Raw genomic sequence first — 25,965 nt, forward strand, 5'->3', positions numbered from 1 at the left:
TGCTATTTCGTTTCTTTGCTCCAGCTCTGCCTGCTTTAGGCTAAAAGCCTACAGTGGGAAAGTGAGTGTGGTGTTGGATAATGATAAACAAAACACAGACCTATTTTTCAAGCTCACTGTCTTTTGTGGGGACAGACGAATGGTAGATTAGATTACAGTGTGACATATGCTGTAATAGAGGTATGCTTATGGGTGTAGCAAAGCAGAAGAAGGGTGCTGAAATCAAGCTGTGACATGAGGAAGGCTTCCTATAAGAGATGAAACATGACCAAAGCTCAGTCTCACAGGACTGGCGACAGTTTCCAATAGAGGAAGTAGCAGGTGTAAGGCAGGAAAAGGATCGTGAACCTCAGGATCACTTGCCAAAGGGATTGGGTTTGCCATAGATCCCAAGGGAGTTACTTTTGCCAGCTGTGCTACTGAAATGTATATGACCACACAATGTAGGCGTGGAATGTGGTTTAGATATGGATTAGATTAGATATGGAAAATATTGTGGGTTGATATTTTGGGTTCTCTGATTTACTAGCTGCCTGATCTTGGGCAAGTTGTTGAACCTCTTTGAGCCCTAGTTTCTTCACCTAAAATGGAGAGATTGTTACTCACCTCAAAGTGTATAAATTTAAATGAGGAACTACATATGCAGAGTTCTTTGTACTATCCTATTGGTTCTCTTTCTCTGGAGAACCTTGACTAATCCAGTGTGTGTTTGTGTGTGTATATGTCTGTGTGTCTATGGAGTTAGTACTTACTTAGTTTGGGCTTAATAATTGTTAGTTCATTTACTGAAACTATCTCCACTCCCTGCTTTTAATTTATATTGAGGACAGATCGGAGGAGCAGAAATTATATGGCAAACTCAAGAATAGCATTTCTAGATATTGAGACAGCATGGACCTGAATTAGCAAATTGGTGGTGGGAAGGGAGAAAAACCACATATAGGTGGAAACAGTGCCCTAAAAGAAATAGACTAGCTATGTCTGTTGTCATTGTTAATTTTCAATTACATTTTTATTTGCCTACTCACTGATTGTGTTTGTTTGTCTGGCTTCAGGATCCATCATCTCCATGGTATTTGAATGTAGCTTTGTACACAATTTGAGATCCTCAAAGAGAAGTTATTTCTATCAAAAAATGATTTGTACATTAAAATAAGCTGCCACCTAGGAGATTATAACCTAGAGGCATCATTACTTTATTAGCTGAGCCCAAAATTGTTGGAGTAAGATTACCTCAGATGAAGAGGTGGCATATGATTCTTAATTGCTTTTGATTTCTAACACAGCTTATTTTGGTTTAACTAAAATACATGTCCATTTATTTGAAGTACTCTGCCTAGAAAGGTGGGGCTGTGAAGTCAATGCAAATAGAGGAGAATCATCAAAAGAAATATAGTGGAAATGGCACCAGAGGAATCAGAAAACCTGGGTTTGTTTCTGGCTCTGTCACTGACTAGTTGGGTAACTGGAAAGGTTGCTTGTAGGACAAATAAATATGGTAAGATGAATGTGGGGCCTGAATGGTGAAGTAACTGATAATGTATTTCCTTTTGTATCCTCCCTCTTATCTCTTTCTTTACTTCATTGTCTTTTACCTGTTCAAACCACTAAGCCTCAACTGTTACCAGAGGTTCACCTGGATATGAAAGAATTTTGTAAGAGTGAGGGTGATATGCCAACATGAGTGTGTGGATATGATTATATTACTGGTTCTTTCTTTTTGTGACCTTCTTTTTGTTGTTAATGCCAAACCAGAATTTCTTTTAGTGATCTTGATCTAGAAACTATTATTATTCTTAGTGAAAAGTCTTTCACATAAATCATATAATTTAAAAAATCATGAATATTTACCTGTATTATTCATATTTACTAATAACACTTCCAATGCTTTTGATGACAGAGTAGCTTAAAGCAAGTCAATATTTCAGGATAATTATTTGTGTGTTACCTGTTGCTGAATTTCTTCAGCAAATAGTACCATTCTTGGTTTGTGACTTAGATGACAGTAGAGAGTCAATCACTAATGTGAACTGAATGTGAAAATAAGGACGTGTTTGTTTCCTGGTTGATTGCTTTAATTCTGATTTGATTTCTTTACACCAAAGGAAGTGAACATGTAGTAATCCAGATGGAAATTTAATGTCCTGTCTATGCAGTACAAAATTGGAGTGGGAAACTGAAGCTTTTTGCAAAACATTCTATATTAATATCATGCCAAAAATGTTTTTTACTGAATGTCTAGAAATATGGTCCTGTTGTAAGATTTAGTACACAAAGAGTTGTTCCAACCCAAATCTGTGCTTTCAAAAAACATATTTTCATGCTATGAGCTTAAGAGAAAGAAGAAGGAGGCTTTCTAGCTAACAGTAGTGGCTGAGGTATTGTGGCATTTTAAACAATCTTGAATGGCCCAGTTGCTCAATAAATCCTCTTTGTTTACTTTCACCAAATACACAGGAGGTTGGGACGTGACACCGAGTTAATTATGGGTACAGGACTTTCCAAAATAACACTGGGTTGAAGACAGGTTGACATTTTCAGTAATGCCATGGGTCAGAAAGGTAAGCTAATTTGGGCTCATGTAAATCTGGAAAGCAGCTTTACGTTTTACCCAGTAGAAGGAAAGAAACAATCCTTAGAGTCCATTGCAACACTACCTTGGAAGGGTCCTAAAGGCCATCTGGTTTAAACTGCAACACCTGTGATCAGGTTGGTTGGATCTAGAATGTCACAGAGTGCTTGACCTTCAGGGCCTGGGCTGGTCACAGAGCTGAAGAATAATTTTGACTCAACCAGTCCCAGAGTGCCAGATGAATCTGCTCAGTGGCCAACTCCCTATCTTCAAGGTGCACATGTGAATACTCACCTGTGTGCATGCCCCCAAGTGAACACATACACACACACACCATGGTGTGCAAAGGAAAGGCTTGAGAATAAGACTAACAAAGCTTGTGTTTTTTATCCCTTTTCTGTTACTTAATAGCTATGTGGTCTAGAGCAAATCACCTCAATTGCTGGATAACTGCCTTTTGCCTCTCTGGATGTCCTATCCACCCTTCTCTAACCTGCTCTCTGTCCCAGAGGACTGACTTTTAGGGACTACATCAGAAGGCTTCCTAGTGTTCTGGTTTCCTGTTGGGTTTGGTAAATGCTGAGCCCCAGCAGGAGCCTGGAGGGAGGGATAACAGTGAGCTTGGATATTTTTCTGTGAACTCACCTTGGGCTGACTTTGTCCCTCAACCAAAGGTCATAACTACCCTTGGGCATATTATCCTTATGTGACCCTCCCTGCTGTCCCCCTTTACTCCTCACCCACATAGTCCCTACCTACCTTACAAGCTGAGGATTTTCCCTTGATAAATAGTCTCTTTACTAAACTCTCTTTGAATTATCTTAATTTGGTTGTACCAACTATTTCCTGCTGGCACCCTGACATGTATATTTAATGGACTATTATGAGAAGATCTCTTAGTTTATGTCACTGTTCATCAAAGAAGGGGCCATGGTGGGTCAGTGATGACTGCCATGAGCTCAGCTAGAGGGAGGTGAGCATAGATGTCCAGAATTAGCTTTTCACAAGTCTCCTCTGGTTCTAAATGTTCTATGACTCAATGTGTAAGAAACTGAAGGAAGCCTATTACATTTTGGACTTTTATATTACTATGGGGAATCTGGACTGGGATGATTAGACAAATGTAGTTTAAAGGAAGTTACAAGCAAGGTGTGCCTATGAAAACCAGGGATGAATCCATACGCACAGAGTCTTCCTGTAAATAGTGCCTTTCAACTATTGTTCATTATTTTCAGTATTGGATTATTTTTCACCAAGTACTGCTTTTTTGTTAAGTGTTAATTCTAGGTCAATGTTTTCTTATATGTAGCAATATACATATTATAAAAAATATACAATAGTTAGACAAGCCTCATTTGGCAATATGGCAAAAGTATTTACTACCAATTAGTAGTATTAAAAACCATCCCTAGGGCTCTGGGTGTATTCTCTGGATTGCAATTCTTTTTACTTTCCCATCTACCTCTCAAGTTAAAACAGAAACTGCTTATACTCATGAACTTTGCCTGGTAGTAATACCCTTGGGCTTTCTCGTAAATTTTCCAAGAGTGTATATATGGTCAGAAAAGCCAAATGTGCCTATTTCAGCCCTCACTGTGGTAAGACTCATGAGATGATTTGGGGTCACCTTTCTCCTGGTAAGGTTTTTATCCAGTTTCATTTTCAAAAAGGATCAACGACCAAAACTGTTTACGATCCACAGCGTGTGTAAAAACTTTAAAGGAATTTTTCTGTTAGAAAAAGTTACTAGAGCATTCCTGTCAAGCTGTCTATCTTTGTGGGATTTGATCATTTGAACATTCAGTAGTTGATAGAATTTGACAGCTGCTGCAGCTGTCTTTTTTTTTTTTTTTAAAGATACTCCTTTAAGGGCCTTATATCATGGTTCTCCTCTCAAAACAGTGACCCAGAGCACTTGCCACTTTTGCCCACAGAAGCTAAACCTACTAGTTACTGGGAAAGAACGTATTGCTTGGCTATACGATGCTAATAGTAAAGATAATTCTTCTTATCTTTGTTTTCCAAATTCCTTTCACACATGCTTGGTTATGCTATCTTTGGGATAATGTAATGAGGTTCTTAGGGAAAGTGCTTTATTTTTGGTTTACAGTTGAGAAATCTGAGGCAGAGAACAGTTATTATCAGGCAGCACTAGAACCCTAGATTATTAGTTCATAATAGGCTTTAATTTTCATTTTCATGAGTTATTCATATTTAACATATGCCACATAAGTTAAGCATAGGAGAGCATTCCCCATTCATATTTAGGCTCCTAAAAAAGGTCTAGTAGTTGAAGATAATACTCTCCACTTTCAAGATGCCCAATATTTTTAATGCTATTTTATCATCTATATATTCCAACTTGAAACACCAGTGTGATTTTGTGCTTTGAGACAAGGCACAGACCATTAAATAGGCTTGGGATTTTGTATCCCTCACTAATCCCCTCCCAGCCCCTTTCTGCTTATTTCTTTACCCTGCAGCAAAGGCTGAGATTCTTCTCCACATGAGCCCTGTATTTGGATTTTAGAGCATATGGGTCATAGCACCACAGTAAAAGGAAAATAAAGATTTATACAGATGACTTTGGCAATTCCAACCCTCTTTGTTCCAAAGAACAAAAATTCCTTTGGCATGTTGTGTCAAAGGACTTGCTTGCACTACCTTCATATCCTTTGCAGGAAATGTATATAATTGAGAAGATCTCATCTGGAAAATCTAGAGTAATTACACTAATGAGCAATAAAAAGGAGCTGGACCTGCTGATCCCAGAGATCCTTTCAGCTTTAACAGCCTGGAATTTCAAGTATTAACAAAGAATTTGATCTCCAAATGATTGAGCTATTGTGTGTTAGGCAGAGAGCAAAGGGGCATGAGGAAGGGAGGGTTTCAATGTCCATGTGACCTATGAAATGAGGATTGAGAGAGAGCAATCCCAGGATGAAGGAGTCATGATGAAAAAATATTATAGAAGCAAACTTAGAGAAATCACAGATAGTCATAAAGTTGAAGTTTGACTGAGAATGCAGATAATTACATGGACTTGGAACAGAGGAATTGGGAACCAAAATGTCAGCATAGTGTTGCAGTCTGGAATCCAAGCATGTGGGTTCAAATCTCAGCTCTGTCCTCAACTGTACATCTGTCCGTATGTGATTCAGTACTGAACAGCACACACACCTTAGAGCAGTGATTTCCAACCTTATTTGGATATTAGAACCCTAGACTCATCTGGGGAGTTTTGAAAAAATACAGGTGGCTGGGCCCACTTCTGGAACAGTTCAATCAGAATCCGGGTCTCGTTGGGGACTGGGGTGGTGGGGGAGATAGGCTTGAGAGCGTGGTTTGAAAGCCACAGGTTTATAGCCATGATTCTCACATTTTTGTGTGTCAAAATCAACTGGGGTGTTTGTTAAAACAGATTGCTGGGCTCTACCCTCATTGAAAGTGTTCCTGGTGAATTTGAGGTTCTTTCTTTGTCGTGAAAGGATTCGGAGATGCAGTGATAGGTAAGAATCGGACTTATTTAGAGAGAAACACACTCCATAGACAGTGTGGGCCATCTTGGAAGGCAAGAGGCAAGAGGCTTTGAAATATGGCATGGTTAATTTTTATGGGCTGGGTAATTTCATAGGCTAATGAGTAGGAGGATTATTCCAGTTATTTTGGGGAAGGGGCGGGGATTTCCAGGAATTGGGCCACCTCCCACTTTCTGGCCTTTTATGGTTAGCCTCAGAACTGTCATGGCGTTGGTGGGTGTGTCACTTAACATGCTAATGTATCACAATGAGCTTATAATGAGGCTCAAGGTCTAGTGGAAGTCGAATCTTCTGCCATCTTGGACCCAGTTGTTCTCACTAATTATTGTCATGTACTATGGCTATGTCATTCTTTTTTTGTTGTTGTTGCGGAGCACAGGCTCCAGACGTGCAGGCTCAGTAGTTGTGGCTCACGGGCCTAGTTGTTCCGCGGCATGTGGGATCTTCCCAGACCAGGGCTCGAACCCGTGTCCCCTGCATTGGCAGGCAGACTCTCAACCACTGCGCCACCAGGGAAGCCCCTATGTCATTCTTTTAAAGGTTGTGCCCTGCCCCCTTCCCTCCTGTTTCAAAAGTAAACGTCATCAGGTCAAATAGTTTGTCCACAGATCAGAATGTTGCAGGAAGGGACATCTCTTCCAGGGCTCGAGAGTGGGCTCTTAGAGTATTAGAGTGGGTCTAACACTCAGAAATGAATTGTCCAAGGGGACACATGTGCTGACAAAGAGACTTTATTGGGAAGGGCCGCCTGGGCAGAGAGCAGTAGGGTAAGGGAACCCAGGAGAACTGCTCTGCCATGTGACTCGCAGTCTCAGCTTTATGGTAATGGGGTTAGTTTCCTGGTTGTCTCTGGCCAATCATTCTGACTCAGGGTCCTTCCTGGTGGCACGTGCATCTCTCAGCCAAGATGGATTCCAGCAAGAAGGATTCTGGGAGGTTGGTAGGCATATGGACTGGCGTCTCTTCTCTCCTTTTGGCCTTTCCCGAATTCTTCTGGTTGGTGGTAGCTTGTTAGTTCCAAGTTCCTTACCAGGACCTCCTGTTTTAAGATAACTCATGCCTGGCCAGGTTGGTTTCAGTCAGTGATTCCCCTAACAAGAGTATTCAAATCTATGACTATCCTAAAAATACCTGATACTTGATTTTATTAAATATAAACAATGACACAAGAGGAGCATGAAAAAGAAGATGAAGCAGAATAATTCTATGTAAGATGAAAGACAAGTTGAACTCTAGCATATACATGGAATTGAACAGAATTCAATTGTTAGGAATTTTGTGGTTAAGGTCCCACACATTTTCTTTCCCCTCATGAGTTGAATTTGTAGATTGACTCCTCCTGACACCACAGGTCACCTTTTAAATGTTGACTTCAGTTGATTTTCTCAGGTGAGAAATGAATTTTATTAAATATTCTAAGAATATCTCACGTACTAGAAAGAAAAATATGATTGCTATCAGGTGATAAACATTACCATGAAAAGAGACCAGTGTAGATATGAAAAACCTAGTCCTAAAACATACAGAATACAGTCTGAACAATGTTGTAATGGCAGAATAAATAGAATTCCTGCTTGTTTGCTCTTACTGATGTCTTTTCAGAGGATCTGGAAAGCTTTGTGTGTGGTGTGGTTTTTTTTTTTTTCTTGGTCCTCCCATTTAATGAGGTGGAGTGTTCTCTACTCTAGAGCCTTGTCACACAAGATGTGGTCCACAGACCTGGAAATGTGTTAGAAAAACAGGATATCAGGTTTTTCCATAGACATATAAAATCAGAATTTACATTTTCACAAAATTCCTGGCTGAGTTATATGCCTTTTTAAGTTTCAGAAGCTGTGCTACAACATTCCAACATTGTAAATCAGGGGTTGTGGGGAAGCAGATCATAGTCTAACAGAGAGCATGAAGATACCTTCCCCTAGATACTGCTCCAGTTAAGATATGCATTGGGTGCAAACAAATAGACAGAGAAAAAAAAATGTTAAAGAAGAAAAACCATAGTTGGTTGTCCTCCATCTGCCTTGGCAACATAGTGTAGAAATTTGGGCCTGTATTGGGTGAGAAAAGTTTCAGAGGATGGTGAGACACTTTCATGGCATTAGCTGAGGCCACTGGCTATCTTGGTTCTAGTTGCTTTATCTTTCTAAGGTGAACCAAGTCCTGATAGAAAAACAGGGGAGTGAATACAAATAATAAAAGCAATCCCATTGTAACTGGTTTGTGAAAGTTTATCCTAATGGATACAAACATGCAAGGGTCTAATTTCTTCTCAGCCTGTGCCTTTGACATTATTCTGTTGAATCTGGGTTTCCTAGATCTTAATAACATCTTTGTCAGATCTCATAGCTTCCAAATAAATTTCAGTTATTAAGTCTAGTCCAGTCCAATATAAAACTTCAATCACACCTAACCCCTCTTCCTAGCTCAGGGTTCATCAGTGGCCTGAGGGGGCATGCAGCACGGGGGGAAGGAGGGCCTCACTATTAAAGTCCACTTCCCTCCCCTTTTCCTCCTCTGGTGTGTTGGACTAAGGAGGAAGGAGATAGAATGAGAGGGAGAAGATAGAAATAGATGTATGGACACATGTGTAAGCTTTTTAGGTGGACTGTGGGAGGGACTCCCACTTCATAGTTACTCTCATGGAAGATCCATCTCCAGCTCAAACTTTTCCCTTGGCTGCCAGATTCCCTCACCATTAGTATATCACATGGCCATAAGCTCCTGCTGCTTCCTGAAGCAACAGAGAGCCCTCCTATTTAGGATGTGAGCTCATAACTCAAGCCTTGCTACTACGTTCCAGTGTTCCCTTGACATATGAGAGACTCATACATCACTCACACATCACACATCACTCACATACTCAAACATCACCAGACACCACATGGCTTCCATTCCCTTCCTTCACTTTTGCCATCTGTGTTCAACTTTCATGTCTGTTCAGATTAGCAGTAACACTGGGAATGAGATGCTAGTCTCTTTTTCCTGTAGACACCCCCAAATCCTACAAGTGGTCTTTTTGGTGGAGCCCTCACTGGACTTTGGTGGATGAGCACTCACCTTCCTTCCTCCTTCTGTGAGGAAAAGCTTCAGTACCCTGATTAGACCTTAGAATCAGTCATGTGTGAGTCTGTGGATCCTCATCCCCCTCTTCCCTTTCTCCCTCTCTAGTTTTCTCTTTCTCTCTCGGGGGAGAGTCCTGAGGGATGTTTTGGAGCAACAGAGAGAATATACTCACCTTTTACAAGAACTTGGAGGGGCTGTCTTGCTCCCCAGTTGCTTGTACCTTTATTTAGGAAGTGTGTTATTAGACAATCTTGTGTCCTCAGTCATGAGGCCTCACTGCCAATTCCAGAATAGTAGGAAAGGTTCTACTCAGCAGCCCTTTACATTATAATATACAATATCAATTGATGATTTCCTTTGTACTAATTGTATTAAGCCTTTTATGTATTCTATTTCACTTAATCCATATGACAATACCATATGATAGTTCTATTGTTATTCTCATTTAAACAGTTAAACTCTGTAATGGACTTCTATTATATCTGGTTGCACAAGAATATTTTTAAAAGCCTTCCCATTTTGTAATAATTCCATTGAATTATGTATTACTATCCCAGTGAGGAAACTAACAAATGAAAACATTGTTTTTGGAGAAGAATAAGTGATTTAGATTCTACCCATCAGATATACCTGCAAGAGACTTCATACAGAATTGAGTCACATGGAGGGAAGAGGCATGGTGCTGAGTTTCCATTCTGCAGCAGGTACTGAGACAGAGAAAGTGTCTTAATCCGTTTGGGCTGCTGTAACAAAATACCACAGGCTGCGTAGCTTATAAACAACAGAAATTTATTTCTTCCAGTTTTGGAGCCTGGAAGTCCAAGATCAGGGTGCCAGCATGGTCAGGTGAAGGCCCTCTTCTGGGTTGCAAACTTCTCATTGTATCCTCATATGGCAGAGAAAGGTCAAGGGATCTCTCTGTAACCTCTTTTATAAGGGCGCTAATCCCATTCATGAGGGCCCTGCCGTCATGACCTAAACGCCTCCCAAAGGCCCCAAATCCTAATACCATCACTTTAGGGATTAGGATTTCAACATACAAATTTTGTGGGGGGACACACACATTTAGCCAATTGCACTGAGGAAGGCTCTATTACTGACAGTGATGGTAGCAGCCCCCTGACTTAGGCACTTTCTGATGATGGCAGAGGCAGCAGTTTCCTTCTTGGTAGGTTGGTTCTGAGATGTAGCTCCGGGTGTCCTCCCCAGAAGCTCAGCTTGGATTCTGCCTCTTCAGCCTTACAAAGATTCTGTGGGCTCTCTCTGTCTTTCTCTCTGCTTAAACCAGTAACACAGGGTTTGTTGGCTACAGCACAGCACCCTGGCCAGGACAACAACAGAACCAATATTGCTTCTATTCTTCATATTTGAAGAGGGAAAAACTGTAAACATTAATGTGTTTTATAAAGACAACCCTTGGAAAAATCTGAAAGTCAGGACTATCAATGGTTACAATATTTCTCCACGACCAATAGATATAGCTTTACTCTAACAGTGTTCTATTGAAACTAAGATGCTTATGAGGAAAATATTTTAGGTAACATGAAGACTCACTCTGGGTTCAAAATATCATATTTAAGATTTTGCTTTTGCATTGATTTGCTGCATATGATTTAGCAAATTTGTTTCGCTGAAGCATAGGATCATGGGGTGAAAAATCAGAAGACCTGTTTGAGTTCCGGCACTGCCCTTTATTAGTTATGTGGTCTTAGGCAAGTTTATTAACTGCTTTGAGACTCAGTTTCCTCATTCTAAAATTGAAATAATCATCATAGTAGTATTTTCCATCCATACAAGTTTTCTGGAAGATCAGATAAAAATGTTCTGTGGGCAATGAAAAGCTAAAATAAATAAAATAATAATTATTATAGCTATGGTCTTTTGAATAATCTCTGTGAGTAGAAAATGGTGGAAAATAAATGCCAGATTTATTTATAATTTATTATATATAATGCCAGATATATTTATAATTTATTATAATTTAATTTATTATAATCTGGCTTTTCTCTAAAAAGCCAGATTACTAGGAGAAAAAAGGAAAGACATTTTTAGGAAGGCATAGAGAACATATATATTTCTTTGCATGCAAATGTCTTTTTTCTCAAATTACGTAAGGCCTCTGATCAGAATATAGCAATTCAGGATCCCAGGAGAGTCAAATACATTTCATCTACAGTTCTGGAAAGGATGGCCAATTTTTTGAATGTTCTATTACCCATGAAAACTTCTTATTCCCCCAATATTATTTGTTCAATTAAATAGAAGAATAGTAGAATAGAGGAATAAATAGAAGAATAAATAGAAGAGTAAATAGAAGAATAGTAGAAGTTGCCTAGAGGTTCTTAGGTCTCTGGAAAGTTGCTGGGTAGTTGCTAAGTCAAGTCTATCTTTTGAAGATGGAACACTGGGACCCTGGCACTTGTGTTGTCTAGTGAAAGAGGCCAAGGTCATTTCCATGGGGACTGCCCTTCTCCTGCTCTCTTCCCCACCCCCACCCCCCTTCCTCAAAGGGTAGAGTAGGTCTAATGTGTAAAAGAGCCATGAATTCCTCTTGGGTGTACTGCATTCCCCCCTTCCCATCTGTGCTTCAGGATTACATCATGTTCCTGAGTGTAGAAATCAAAAGGAACACATTTTGTATAATTTGCAAGGGTGGCTATGATAGGTTAAGTTTGCTATAATAACTTTCAATTGTGTTCTATCTTCATTTTTACAATCATTATATGCATAGGATAGCTGGTGATAACTATATTCACTGGCACATGAGACCACTCCCTATGAGAAAAGCATTTGTAATGGAAGAGTAGGCTGCACTTGCCATGCAACTGCTCTCAGCAGAGAGGATCAGATATCAGGAGCACAGGTGGAGAGATGGCAGAAGCCTGAAATCTTCAGTATAATAAATTATTTCACGGTACAGTGGTCCCTCCTTTACTGTGGTTACACTTTCCATGGTTTCAGTTACCCACAGTCAACCATGGTCTAAAATATTAAATGGAAGATTCCAGAAATAAAACATATATAAGTTAAAGTTCTGAGTAGCGTGATGAAATCTGGCACCATCCTGCTCCATCCTGCCTTAGTCATTTCATAGCCTTCTGGGTTATCAGATCTACTGTAGTGGGATCACAGTGCTTGTGTTCAAGTAACCCTTATTTTACTTAAAACTGGCCCCAAAGTACAAGAGTAGTGAGGCTGGCAATGCAGATATTCTCTTACTGTGCCTAATTTATGAATTAAACTTTATCATAGCTATTTATTATAGGAAAAAAACATAGTATATATAGGGTTTGGTACTATCTGTTGTTTCAGACATCCACTGGGGGTCTTGGAACATATCCTCCTGAGGATAAGGGAGGACAACTGTAAACTGACTGTGATTGGGGGTCCCTGAGACTACTGGAGAAAGGGCGGAAAATTCTGTACAACTGATAGGATGCCTAAGCAAGATGACCCACACAAATATTGGAGTACAGTCAGAGCTTTGAGGAAGGAAAGCTGGAAATTTGGAGAAAGCTTTGGACTTGGAAATGGGATGCAGAAAAAGTTTATTTAGATTTCTGGGGGCAAAGGAGCTTGGTGGAAATGTGCATTCTATTATTAGAAACCCTTCCCATAACTAGTACTTGAATTGTGCTTTACAGCATACAAAGAGCTCTTATATACATCAGTTCTCTTTTCATCGTCCCAAACAATCTGTGAAGAAACTATTTTGTTCCCATATTTCTTACAAGGAGACTAAGGCTAAACTTTCTTGTTTAATTTGCTTAAGCTCACACAGCAAGTGAGTGGTGGAGATAGATCATGTGACCTCAGCTGGAGCCCATTCTTTATTAACCCAGCTATCTTGCTGATTACATTGAGGATAATGGTGATGACTTTATTTTTTATTAAATTTTTTTTTAAAACATTACAGGGATTCTTTCTTCAGGCTAAGAAACTGAGGCTTGTAATGCCAGTTTTGAATTCTGCTTTACAGGTCCAAGGTGAAAAGCTTAGATCCTTTACTCTTTTTCAGATTTCTTGAGTAAACAATGATGTTATTTGAAGTTTTCTGATATTTGTCAAATTATTTAAGTCAACACATGGAAACAGCTTCAAGTTTAAAATGACTCTTGTAATCCCTTTCCTGTTTCTCTCCCAAGAATGATTTCCTCTTTCACCATTGGTTGGCCTGTATGTTACTGTAAAAATCAGTTTGTGGAAAGCTAGTTATTTAAAAAAAGTTGATTTTGTTTTTTACTATAATGGAAAAATGCTATTTTCAGAAACATGAATTTAATTGTCTTAGATTACTAGAGTCTCAAAGAACCAACTGTGATAGATACAGCTACTACTGTCAAGTAAATGATGCTATAAAGGAAAATAAAATTTTGGTAAATAGTAAGAAAGATTAAACAATTACAGAAAGAGAAGAATGGGATTTTGTTACCTAAAGACAATGATATAAACTGAGAAAGAATCCTAGTTGGCCGCCCCCTTGTCAGGAAAGGACATCTGTCTTTGAACATACACATAAATCATGGAAGTACAACTCCTCCAGGGAGGGGTAAAATTTTAAGCCTTAGCAGGATTTTAAGTCATAATGTACATAAACTCAACAGTCATTTGTAAGAAAAGGTTTTAACAGTGTTAGAATTAAGGGGGAATAGCAGGACACGCGACTCTGGACACTTAAAGAGACAGGGTAATAGCATTCCTAGGGTGATAACAAGGACTTTGGGAGGGGCCTAGTTTCTGATCTTTCTGAAGACAGTCCAGTAATAATCCTGCTCACTTTCTTATCTAACAAAGACAGGCTTAATATCCTGCAAACAAATTAAGAGATAAAAATATATAACCTTTTATATTACTTGGGTTTCTGATACAGACAGTGTGGCCAGACAGGATGTTTAGCCTAGTTGATTAAAAGCACTGAGCTAATAAGGCCCCTAAAAATTATCAGTTCACAGTAAGCTTTGTGTCCTGGAAGAACAGTGCCTGCCTCTGCCAAACTGTGCAGTAGACAGAGTTCATCTCGAGTGTCTCTTACTCCCACCTACCTCCTCTGTCCCTGTTCCCAGAACTTCCCCACACTTCCCATTTCCCTAGTGCTCACTCACATCCTCTGGCTCACGGAGACTTCACACCAGTGCCCCTCCTGGGTCTGCTCCTGGCTGTGTCTCTGCTTCAGCCCTTTCCTTTCTGCCTAACTTCTATTTAAACTTACATGTCCTTGCTCTCCTGACCCCAAGGCCACGTTTTCTGTTAGATGAGAGTATCTGATAACCCATGCTTTCCCAAACCCAACTGCTCGTGTTCCTCCAGATACCAGTAGATACAACTCAGGGGGATAGAAAAAGAGTTCCTTGGCAAAATAAGTTTGTAAAATTCTGCATTCTATACCACCATCTTAAAGATTCACAATTCTCATTAGCATATTAAGGCTTGGTGAAGTCTTTCAGAAATAAATTTTTGTGATGAATTGAGTATGGAAGAGACTATTATAACAATAAAAACTAAGGTGTAAATTTTTATCCTTCCCAGATACTAATATTTATTCTAACACAAGTCTATAGAAAAAAAAATACCTTAACTTTGAGGAATGACCCTGATTTTTGGAGTTTCAGGCGCAACAGTGGGTATTGATGGGTCGTATTTGGCACAATTCAAATTATTTCTGATTACTTTCTGCTCTGCTAAACTAAGCCACAGTCTTAGGGTAATTTTATTACTTCTTCCCCAATCAGAAAAAACTGGGGTAAAGTTTGGGTAAGCTTAGGACTCTTGTTTTAGCAATTTCTATGTCCATTATTTCCAGATAGTCTTTTGTTTTTTTTTAATTTCAAAAGATAGTCTTTTGAGAAGTGAAATGTTCTTCTTTTCCCATCAGTCCACTAATATCAGGTCACTCAACATTTAAAATATGGGTGAGAGGGAGGGGATATGGGGATGTATATATACATACAGCTGATTCACTCTGTTATAGAGCAGAAACTAACACATGGTAAAGCAATTATACTCCAATAAAGATGTTAAAAAAATAAAATAAAATATGGGTGATATTGCATTCTTCTTCTTCTTTTCTTTTTATGTTTGTTTGTTTGTTATAGGCATCTCAGGTCAGGAGCAGAGCTCTCTGATAATGTGATCAGATGACCAAATTGCAATCCTCTTCCATTCCATCCTCTGCTATTGAAAATGTTTTTATTTACCTGGGAACTGAGGTATTTTGGAAATTATATTTTAAAGTGATTATATTAAGAAGATGCCTTCTGGAAAGCCTCAAAATGAGGTCACAGACCTGAAAGAAATGTTTACTGCCTTAGGAATTTAGGCCGTCAAATGGGATCTGGAGAAAAATACTGTCAATTTAGTTTCCTTCCTCCCTTCCTTCCCTCTGTGTGACCAGAGCACAAGATCTCTCTTTCTGTCTCATTCTCTCTCTGGATGCCAGTTCTTGTTTCCCATAATATAGACATTTATTAGTTCTCTGGTCTAATAAAATTTTTTAAAAATTCTAATAACATTTTAAATCAAAACTTTTCATCTTTGACTATGGTGGTTAAGTTTCTAACTTTGATGGAAAATCTCCTATTTCCACCAGTTCGATCTATCAAATAGTTGCAGTGGGTATGATTGGAAGCTTTTCTCTGCTAACATCTTCCCCTTCCCTTACTTTTTGTTAAGTGTGAGTAGAGATGAACCATTCTGTAAATCCAATATAATGATGTCTGAAATACAGGATTTGGGAAGTTCCACAGAAATCATTTGGACAGTTTTATCAGACATACTTATTCAATCATGCACTGCAAGATTCTACTGATGACGATGGTAAATTGTAGAGCAGAAACCTGTTTTTGAAATACCGAGCTCCTTAACATGCCACGTATGTGTACCTTTTAAAAATTCCTTACTAATGAAAATTTATCTTAACTTTGTACATATATATATACTTATTATTAAATAGCTAACATACCTATCAAATTGAACTTTAAAGTGCCAATTTACTGATTAACTTAATGAACATCAATCAAAAGAGGTAGTGACTAGCCAATCAGCCGAGAAACACATCAGTCAAATTAACTGGGAATAGTTGTATATAAAATTTCGACATTAGTCAATAGAAATATGTCAGTAACTTATCTAGAGGCTTAAATCACATTTAAAGATTTATTTCTGCTTGTGACAGAGCCTGTCCCTGAAGAGAACATCACAGGCAGTTGAGCTTATGCTTCTTTGAAAAAGCTTCTCATTCAGCATTGAGGTTGAATTATGTCTGCATGATTCATGTAATTTATGCTCCATATTTCTTTAGGAGAGAGAACTTAGTAATAAGCATGCAAGTTAAGGAGCACCTAGTAGGATGTTATCAATTACCAACTCACCCCAAAGTTCTGTGGTCAAAGGGCCACTGATAAGGGCAACTGTAGGGAAAATGGTAAAGCTGTACCCACTGTAAACTTAACTAATTGGGAATCCTTTTCCTACCTAAGGAACTATAAAGTTTTCATGAGGCAGTGGAAAGGTTTAGTGTCTGCCCTTGAAGTCCAGCCTTGATTTGTCCTCTTTTTTGGGGGTATATCTCATATTCTAAACCTTTGTCCTTTATCTGCAAATCTCTCCACCAAATATCAATTCAAACTTACCTTCTAGGATGTATTCCCTCAAGGCTTAGCCTTTATTTCCTGTAATAATGGTTAATTATTTTAGAATTTGTGTATTCTCAGGCAAAAGGCATGCTGGAATTCCCCTAGTAATATAGAGTGGTGGTATACATAAGAATCAGGGTGGATTTGGGGAAAAGTGACTGACCTGATGACCTGCGGACACCTACAAGGTTCGTGGATGTGCTGTGTTCATGAGAGGAGTGAACACAGATGTGATTAAGTGAGTCACCTCCTGGATAAAATAATAATTTTTTTCCTCAAAAGAAAACTCAAGGGTTATCAATTATTTAGTTTAAATTGTCTGTTAAGTAGACAAAGTAATATAGCTGACTTGTAATGTATTAAGCTAGAGGATTTATAGTTACAGTATACAGATTAAGTTCACAAAATATAAGGCCACGAAGGCTTGCTAAACCCTTCTATTTATAGTCAAGATAAAGAATTAAAGTGTGGTTTTATAACATTGCCTTTACAGTAATTATGGTGGGCAGAAAGACATACAAAGCACAAGAGAGATGTATATTGATTATAGTAACATGTTACTATAATAAATTGTAGTAGAAACACTGTGTTTAGTGGAAATGATTGGTAAGTTTAGCTTCTAATTATAGAATCAAGAGGGAGAAATTCAAACTTTTACTAATATTTCAAGGTTATGTTATATGACTCCACAAATAAAATATTTATGAATTGATATGAAGGTGATATACATATGTTTATTTGAGTCCTCTTTTATTTATGTGCTATGATCTACTTGTCTTTTAATAGTTCTTAAGAATAAGGGCTTATTTTATGTTTCTTCTAAATATTTTTATTTAAATTAATTTTTATTGGAGTTGTGTTAGTTTCTGCTGTACAGCAAAGTGAATCAGTTATACATATACATATATCCACTCTATTTTAGATTCTGTTCCCATATAGGTCATTACAGAGTACTGAATAGAGTTCCCTGTGTTATACAGTAGGTTCTTATTAGTTATCTATTTTGTATATAGTAGTGTGTATATGTCAATCCCAATCTCCCAGTTTATCCTCCCCACCCCCCCTCCCCCGTTCTCCCTTGGTAACCATAAGTTTGTATTCTACATCTGTGACTCTACTTTTGTTTTTTAAATAGGTTCATTTGTACCATATTTTTAGATTCCACATATAAATGATATCATATGATATTTGTCTTTCTCTGTCTGACTTATTTTACTCAGTATGGCAATCTCTAGGTCTATCTATGTAAATATTTTTAAATGCATCATAAGACTATGATTACAACAAAAAAACAAACATGCTCATTTACATGTAATTTTACAAGAGGATGAATGCAGATGGGATTCTAATTAGAACTGTATTTATCAATTAAGTAAATAATGTGTTTGCTTCTTGGTGAAGCAATGTGAGTGACAACCTAGGACATATGGTCTTACGAAGACAAAAATGTTATTCTGGAGGACACCACTATCTCATTACTCGGGGGGAGGAGGGGCTGGGTAAAGATGTGTGAGCACCTCCAAATCCCACCTCATCCTAAACCAGTGTAGGGCTATTTGGAATGGGTGGCAATGGTAGCCATGCCCAAGGTAGAATTGGAAGGGTTTATTTTGCCTCTTACAATCTGGCCTGCGAAAATGGTGTCCCTCTAGATTTCTCCAGAAGGGTGATTGCCTTCTTATTCTACTGGAAGCCTCTTTTCCAAACTGTTTTTAGAAGAGTTCACTGTTTACATCTCCAGAGGCCCAATGGAGTCCCAGGTTTGAATTTCAAGAAGTGACTAGAGATCACAGAGTTATTTTCTCTATTATTAAGTCCTAAAATGTAAAATGAACATTCTGCCTGCTCTGAAGGATAATTGAAAGCCGATAGCTGTCCTCTTGTGTTTGTGGTTTTGTTTTAACATGTTTTTTTCACCCCCCAGGGAAATCCAAGGGAACATCTTCTGGTAAATACATTTATAGATTTATCTTCTATATCAGGAGGCTGAGGAAATCCAATTAATGAATTTGGTTTGGACAGGTTGCAGGAACAGATGGATGGTGGTTACCAAAAGCCCTCCATGTGCTGCTAATATTTAAATAGGCCAGTAAATTATTCCTGCTCTTGTGTTTTGAGAATACATGTTGGTTTCCTAAGCTCTGTATAATTCAAATGAGGAATATTTTGAGTATCAATGTTCAAATGTGTTTATTTTAGAGTTAAATAACATAATTTTTTAGATTTCACTGCATACATAAATCCTGTTGATTTGTGAATCTGAGGTTTTCACTAATTTTCTGGGCAGTGATGAGCTGATTTTAATTCTACTTGTTCATTGCACTGCATCACAAGCTAGAATATAGTTGGCTGATTTTGATTTCATGCTTCAGATTGGAAATTGCATTGTGGAAATGAACTCATCACAACAGGTAAATGAATTTGACCAAGACATTAAGTGGGCATCTCCACCATGCCTAATGCAATATCAGTACCTTCTCTGGGGTGCATAGGCATCTGTGACAGCTAAAAATGAGTTCCCTTGTTCCTTAAGTCCTTAGCATCTAATTTTAACTAACCCTGAAGGAAAGCCCAGAAAGCTGTGTCATGCTGCCCTGAAAATCATCAGGGACCAGTCCACCTGGGCTTGGCATGCAGTGAGTCCACTGATAAAATTATCATAAAAATGAGGATGGATGCCTTCTGCAGGATGCTCATCCTGTAGACTACTAATATGAAGTCACTGAACAACAATATATATGGGAATATCTGGTTAATAATTTTAGAGATAGCAGTTTTTTGGAAGTTTGAAAGATGACCTTTTGTTTTTTAAACCTATCTGCAACAGTCCTGTTCTCTTTCTCTTTCTACTTTTTTCAGTCTTTGTATTTTTTTCTCTCTTCTTTCAACTCTTGATTTTGTCTCTTTTTCTTTTTTTCCTTCCAGAGTAAAGAGATGATGGCAGGGAGATATATTCTGCCAAAGAGAGGGTCATAATAAGAGACTATACAATGTATTTTGACTTGTGTTTGAATCACATTGTATATTTTCATGTATTTATTTTGAAAAGTTGGAAAGTTGAATTTTTATCTCAATTTTTCCCTAATGAAAATCAGTAACATACTTAGAATCAATGTTAAAAATGTTTGTTTCTGGATTGATCTAGTTTTATACATTAATGATCTCTGCATCTTAATTTTAAGGTTTTTGGTCTTTTCTTTTTCTTTTTTTTTTTTTTGGTCTTAAAGTAAGGATAAAGAAGTTGGCTTTTCAAGTAGGCAGAGGACTGGATGCAAGGTATGAAGCCAAAATGGGATGTGAGCTGGGGAACCAGGAAAGAAAAGATTTAGGTTTAGTGATTGGAAAAATAGGAGGTAGCCTGGAGGAACTCAAGAGCATTTGACAACATCTCTTCCCATATTTGAGAGAGTTGCATTCATTCAGAGGTCCTAGAACAGGCTGGAAACCATGGTTTTCAAATCCCTTTTACTCACAAAACTCTTTTTTTTTTTTTTTTTTTTTTAGAAATTTCATGTAATACAAAACTCTTTTATTAACTGAACTCTTGAACAGATTCTGTTATGTTAAATAGATGAAAATGATCATAGTGAGGTAGAGCTCTACTTTCTTGGCCTCATATAAAAGTAGTCTCAGAGTGAACGTCTGTCTTTGCAGAGCACAGCATGAAAATCACTGTGTTAGTGATTTTCAGCCTTGCATTCTGATTTTGTTTCAGAAAGCAAAGGCAGTATGACTGATTTTGGTTGTCACTCAGTGAGTTCTTTACTCATGTGAGATTGAACAGTGGAGGCATGCCTTGATGGACACCACACGTGGGGCATCCTTGGGCAGTTTGGAAACGTACCTGAGTCAAGGGGGCAGTGTGTGTTCTCCTGGAGGTACATAAGGGCTGACAGAAGAGGATCTCAGGCAAAGAGAAATATCTAACCACGTAGCCTTCCTTCCTCAAGACAATCGCTAAAGCTCACAGTGTTTTCTGAGCCAGATCTCCCTAGCTCTTCCCATAGCCTGAGATGTGCTTCCTCCAGCCCTTGGGAGGATTGCTTCTTCTTGTTCTTCAAGTGTTAGATCACTGGTCACCTGCTCAAAATGGCCTTTCCTGACTGCTCTGTCTCCTTTAAGCCCTCTTCTTACAGTCATGTTAATCATCTCCATCGCAACACCCTGTGCATTTTTTTTTTAAGGGACTCTAGGAAGAGTTGTAGCTTGCTTAGTTTTAGTCTTCCCCACTAGAATATAATGTCTGTGAGAACAGGGGCCATATCTCTCTTATTCCCTCTTGTAACTTCAGTACGTGGTGGTTACAATACCTCGTACATAGTAGATATTCGATAAATATTTGTTGAATGAATATTTTATATGAGAGGAATAAAACATAACAGAGACCACTAGAGGACTCACTGGGGTCATTTCTTTTAGGCAATTTCCCAGAACAGTGAAGTATTAATTTTCTGGATATTTTTATTAAAGAAAATTTTGAAGTTTTGTGTATCAGAGAATTAGTCAATGCTTGTAAAGTGAGTGTATTTATAGATTTTTAATCAGTCATCCATGGTAAAGGAGATACAAAGTATTAGGAAAAATAAGAAACAGGATAATACATATTTTCTCTCTTCCCTTTGTTGTTATAACCAAGTCACATTGAAATTAATGACATTCATTTATCCTAGAGGTAGTGCCATTTTGCACTACTCACTTTCTGGCATGGTACTTGATAGTACTTGAGAGTAAATGTTTCCCTTCTGAATGCTGTTACTTGGGTCCCTACCAGTCTCCTGTGGATCCTTGCAAGGCGAATGTGGAGATCCTGATGAGGGGGACACAATGCTACACAGAGAGGATACAGAGGGCCACGATGGTCACCCATCAGTAGACAGTTGTTGGAGCTAAGGTAAGTGGTTTTTAGAGGCATAGGACATTTAAAAGAGATAAGAAGAGTTGACCCTTCTTGTTTATGCATATTTTAAGGCAGTGGAATTTGTTCATATTTCATTTCGAGCTTGGAAGACTGATGGGAACTAGACATAATTACGGCCAGGTGAGTTAGTAATGTTGGAAGGAGGATGGGAAAAGAAACTAACAGTTATGGACTGCCTGCTGAGTTCTGTGATAAGTACCTTTATGCCCATTACCTTCTGGAAATTCCAGATGGAGGAGGCTTGTCTCTAACAGCTGACATCTGAACCTCAGATTCCTGGCAATGAGGTATAGATTGGGGAAAATGTTCATCTGTTATCATCACACCATAGTAATAAAGGTTGTCAATGTTTGACTTTTCCTACTAACCGAAAAATAGGAGTTAGAATTTTTGCTTAGCAGGATTTTGGTGTGAACTCTTAATTAACATTTCATTTATGTGCTTTTCCCCATTATTGTCAAGAGGGTTGGGGAAATGATGAGTCATGACAGCAAACCATATCTGAATATGAGTCTACTTTTTTCTCACCTGATAGGTGCTACAAGTCTTTATTGCTTCAATTTCAATTTATTAGACAGCTGTTGTTAAAATAGGCATGGATTTTTACTTTTGTAAATATGAGTGCTTTGAGAAGTTTACTCTGTTGGGTACTGAAAGCAATTAAAGTTAAATAGTGTGTATGTGTTTTAAATTATACCCATGTGATGATTAAGTGATATTTAAATGTGTGAGTTTTTGATTTACAGTGACAGAGTTCAGATTACAGAATTCAGAAAATATAATCCAGAATGCAGGTTTATAAAAATCAATCTGTAATAGCAAAATAAACAAGGATAATATAAATGTAACATTGTATCTGATTGAATGGCTATTGAACCTTGGCATTTGAATTCGCTTATTTAATATGGAAGTACTCAATATTTGACTGTCCCATGAATACAGCTTTCTCCATGTTTCCACTCCCCCCCATCCCTTTCAAAAATTTCTGCAAACTCCCAGGTTGTTCTATGGCCTATGTGAGTGTTTAAAAATGAACGAAATTTGCTTTTTTTATTTTTGAAAATGCTGTGACACCTCTTGAGCCCTTGAGTCTCATCCCTGTTATGTGGCTGGAGATACACTGAGGAGTCCCAGAACCCTCATGTTGTCAGTTTTGCAGGCCCTGGTGTGGCTGGAAGCTTAATAAGCCCTGCTATCACCTTGGTCGGTTGGCTTAGTCCTCTGATCCAGAAACCTGCTCCTGTCTTTCATCCGTGCATCATGTCATTGGAAGGGAAGGCATCCCTTTCACCATAAAACCCTCCTTTCCATACTCATTTCACCCCAGAAAGATACTAAGGTACAGAGGTCTAGAATAGTACTGTTCTTAGAATCATTTATTGAGTCAAAATAACCCCCTAGTTTTCTTGCCTTACCAACCAGGACACATTCCGTTCAGAAGGAGCCCTCAGCCCATGCTTGGTGTTCTCCAATCTCTTCTCAGCCACTCATATCTCCTGTTGCTGCCCACCCAAGACACCTAGGCTTATTTTCCTAAATCCCAGGCTGTTATAACACAGTTAGAATAGAAAAATGAACCACATCACTTTCTGCTTTAATGTAGAACTTGGTTCATCCTAAAACTGTATTTGACTCTAATTTCTTGCCACTGGAACTTCTTTGCAGCCTTCTTTTCCCCTGACACCTAGTCTTTCCTCAGAGTGGGAGGTGGGTAGGATAGATTCTTTCACTCTGACCCAGCTCTGCTCAGAACTGTGTTGGGACTGTAAATCTGTGGTTCAGCAGAACAGGTTCAAATGAATAATCCATTAAGTTTAGGCTTTTCTATTGATTTTAAAAAGCCTATTGTGCTTCTTTTAGATCCTGAGAACGTGAACAAGTAATTATATTCAATGCTGCATAAGATTGCTTGTACATGTTTTTAAATGAAGCATTATGACACAAATTACCTTGAAAATTTGATATTACCAGGTCAGATGTTAGTATCATTTTGGAGTCTGTCATCAATTACATGTTCAGATTACAGACTGAGTAAAGATCATTCCTACTCACTAATTCTGCCAGATATACTGTCAGGTGGGAGAGCTGCTTAAGAATGCAGTTTAGTTTAAGGACAGGACATCCTCTTACAAACCTATCTCTGAAGTGGGAGCTATTTGCATTAACATATTTATTCATGAATTTTCCAGAGCATAGGGAGAATGATTGAAGTTTCCCTTCTTAAGAATGCATGAATTTAACTTTATTAGTTGTTATATGCTTCTCGATTTTTAGTTGGAATAGCTCAGAGGGCCTTGAATTTTTGCTCTCAAGAAATGGGCCCTTGGCTAATCTGCCAAAGGCAATCTTAGCCACCTATGGGGTGTCTGAAGAAGGCTTGTAAGGTCAGGACACCAGTTCTCACCAGGGTGCCCCTGTTCAGGTATCATCTCCACTCGCGTTGATGGAATTTTATTTATAGCTTTTGTAAATTAAGGTATTTGTGAAAGTTAATTTGGATGAGGAAGTCATTATCCAAGGGAGAAACACAGAGGGGGGGAAATAATAACAGAAGCAAAGAGCTGGTTTAAGTTTGAGATGGTTTAGAATGAAAGCAGATGCACAGATATATCAATAGATTAGGATTGTAGGTGATATTTGATGGTAGAGAATAAAGCTGAGGTATTGCCTCAGGGAGTCTCATCTCAAAGAGTTAGGCTTGAATGGGGAGTCCTCCCTGGTAGCCCTGAGAGAAGGGAACTAATATTTAGGCACCTATATGCACCAGGTGCCTCTGTATACATCATCTCCTTTGAATAGATGATGGGCCTCACACTGCCAGGGAACAGCTCCACAGAGAGGAGCACACTAGCGGAGACTTGGAAAGAAGATAAGCAGGGTTAAAGGAGCAAATTTCTCCAAGAGCTGTGCATAGATTGAAAGTTTCAGACACAGCTATGACATCAGTGGTGTAATGACCACAGAGAAGACATCAGGCCCAGAAAGAGGTGACACAAAGTTAGAGACAAAAGCTACAGAATCAAAGGAATAGTTGAAATAGGCAAATGCTGGTCTCTAGAGCTACACCATGCACCTTATTATGATTATTTTTAATCGTTTGTACCCCAAAGATGAGCAGTTACCAGACTTCCTGAGATTTCTCTAGCCTTCATGGTGACTTATACTCCACAGTTCCTGAGTTCTTATTTAGGACAACACTATGTTGTATGTATTTGTCCATTTAGGAGTAACTAGGGGTAGAGGCTAAAGAAAAGCCAGCGAGAACTCTCTAATTCTTCCTTCTTCCTTTCTGAAGGTCTTTGAAAGCCAAGGAAGTGAGGGACTTAAGCTTTCACCATGGCCAGGGGGCCTCCAAGGTGGCTGGAAAATCACAGTTCTTGCCTGGCTAGTGTTGGCTTCCTTAAGCTGTAGTCATGAGGACGAATTTCCCCACATTCAGGTATCTAGGAGTTTTCTGTGATCTTCTAAGACAAGTAACATGTACATCTATGCCTCTTGGGCTCTGTAGATATATATCCCTAAAAGAAAGCTCGGTGACTCGAATTTCTCTGACACCATGTACTTAAGCTTCTGGATTCCTTCTCACTTCTTGGAGAGCAGTACCAGAGGGCTGGAAGGTTTATCCCTATTCTACTGTGACACTACAGGACTGTGCAAATGCTTCACCTGAACCTAAAGTTCCACACGTTCGTATTCATTTGTCCAGAGGTGATTTGTTCAGGACACCTCTGTGTCAGAAGATGCCTTGCTCATTACGGAAGTATTCCATAACGAAATATGAAATATGAAGTCATAAAATGTCAATATAAAGATGTGCTATATCTATTTCATTATTAAAAACATAGGAAAATTGTGGTTCACACTGCAGTTTCTGAGGAGACCTGAAGGAATATGAAGTTGATTTTAGTCCTAATCACACTGTATGCCACTGAGCCGAACTGGTCTCATGTTTCAGTGCTGGAAACAAAGGCAAAAAGGTCAACTGTAGACTCTGAGGCACAAATTCCAAAAGAGCCCCATTGCCCTTTTTTTTTCTTGTCCTTTGCAAACAAATAGGGCTCCAACGGAGAGACAGCCCAACTAGGAAGATTTCAAAATATGGCTCTTCCAGATCCTCCTTGGGTTCTCCAGTTTGGAATAGAAACCCTGACATTACTGCAGGCTGTATAGGCTACAGGAGTTCAGCCTGAACCTGTATTCTACAGCAGGAATCTCCGAAGAGGCGGCAAGAGGAGATAGTTC

The sequence above is a fragment of the Balaenoptera borealis genome, assembly GCF_965194805.1.
Source record: "Balaenoptera borealis genome assembly, chromosome: 2".
Lineage (NCBI taxonomy): Eukaryota > Metazoa > Chordata > Mammalia > Artiodactyla > Balaenopteridae > Balaenoptera > Balaenoptera borealis.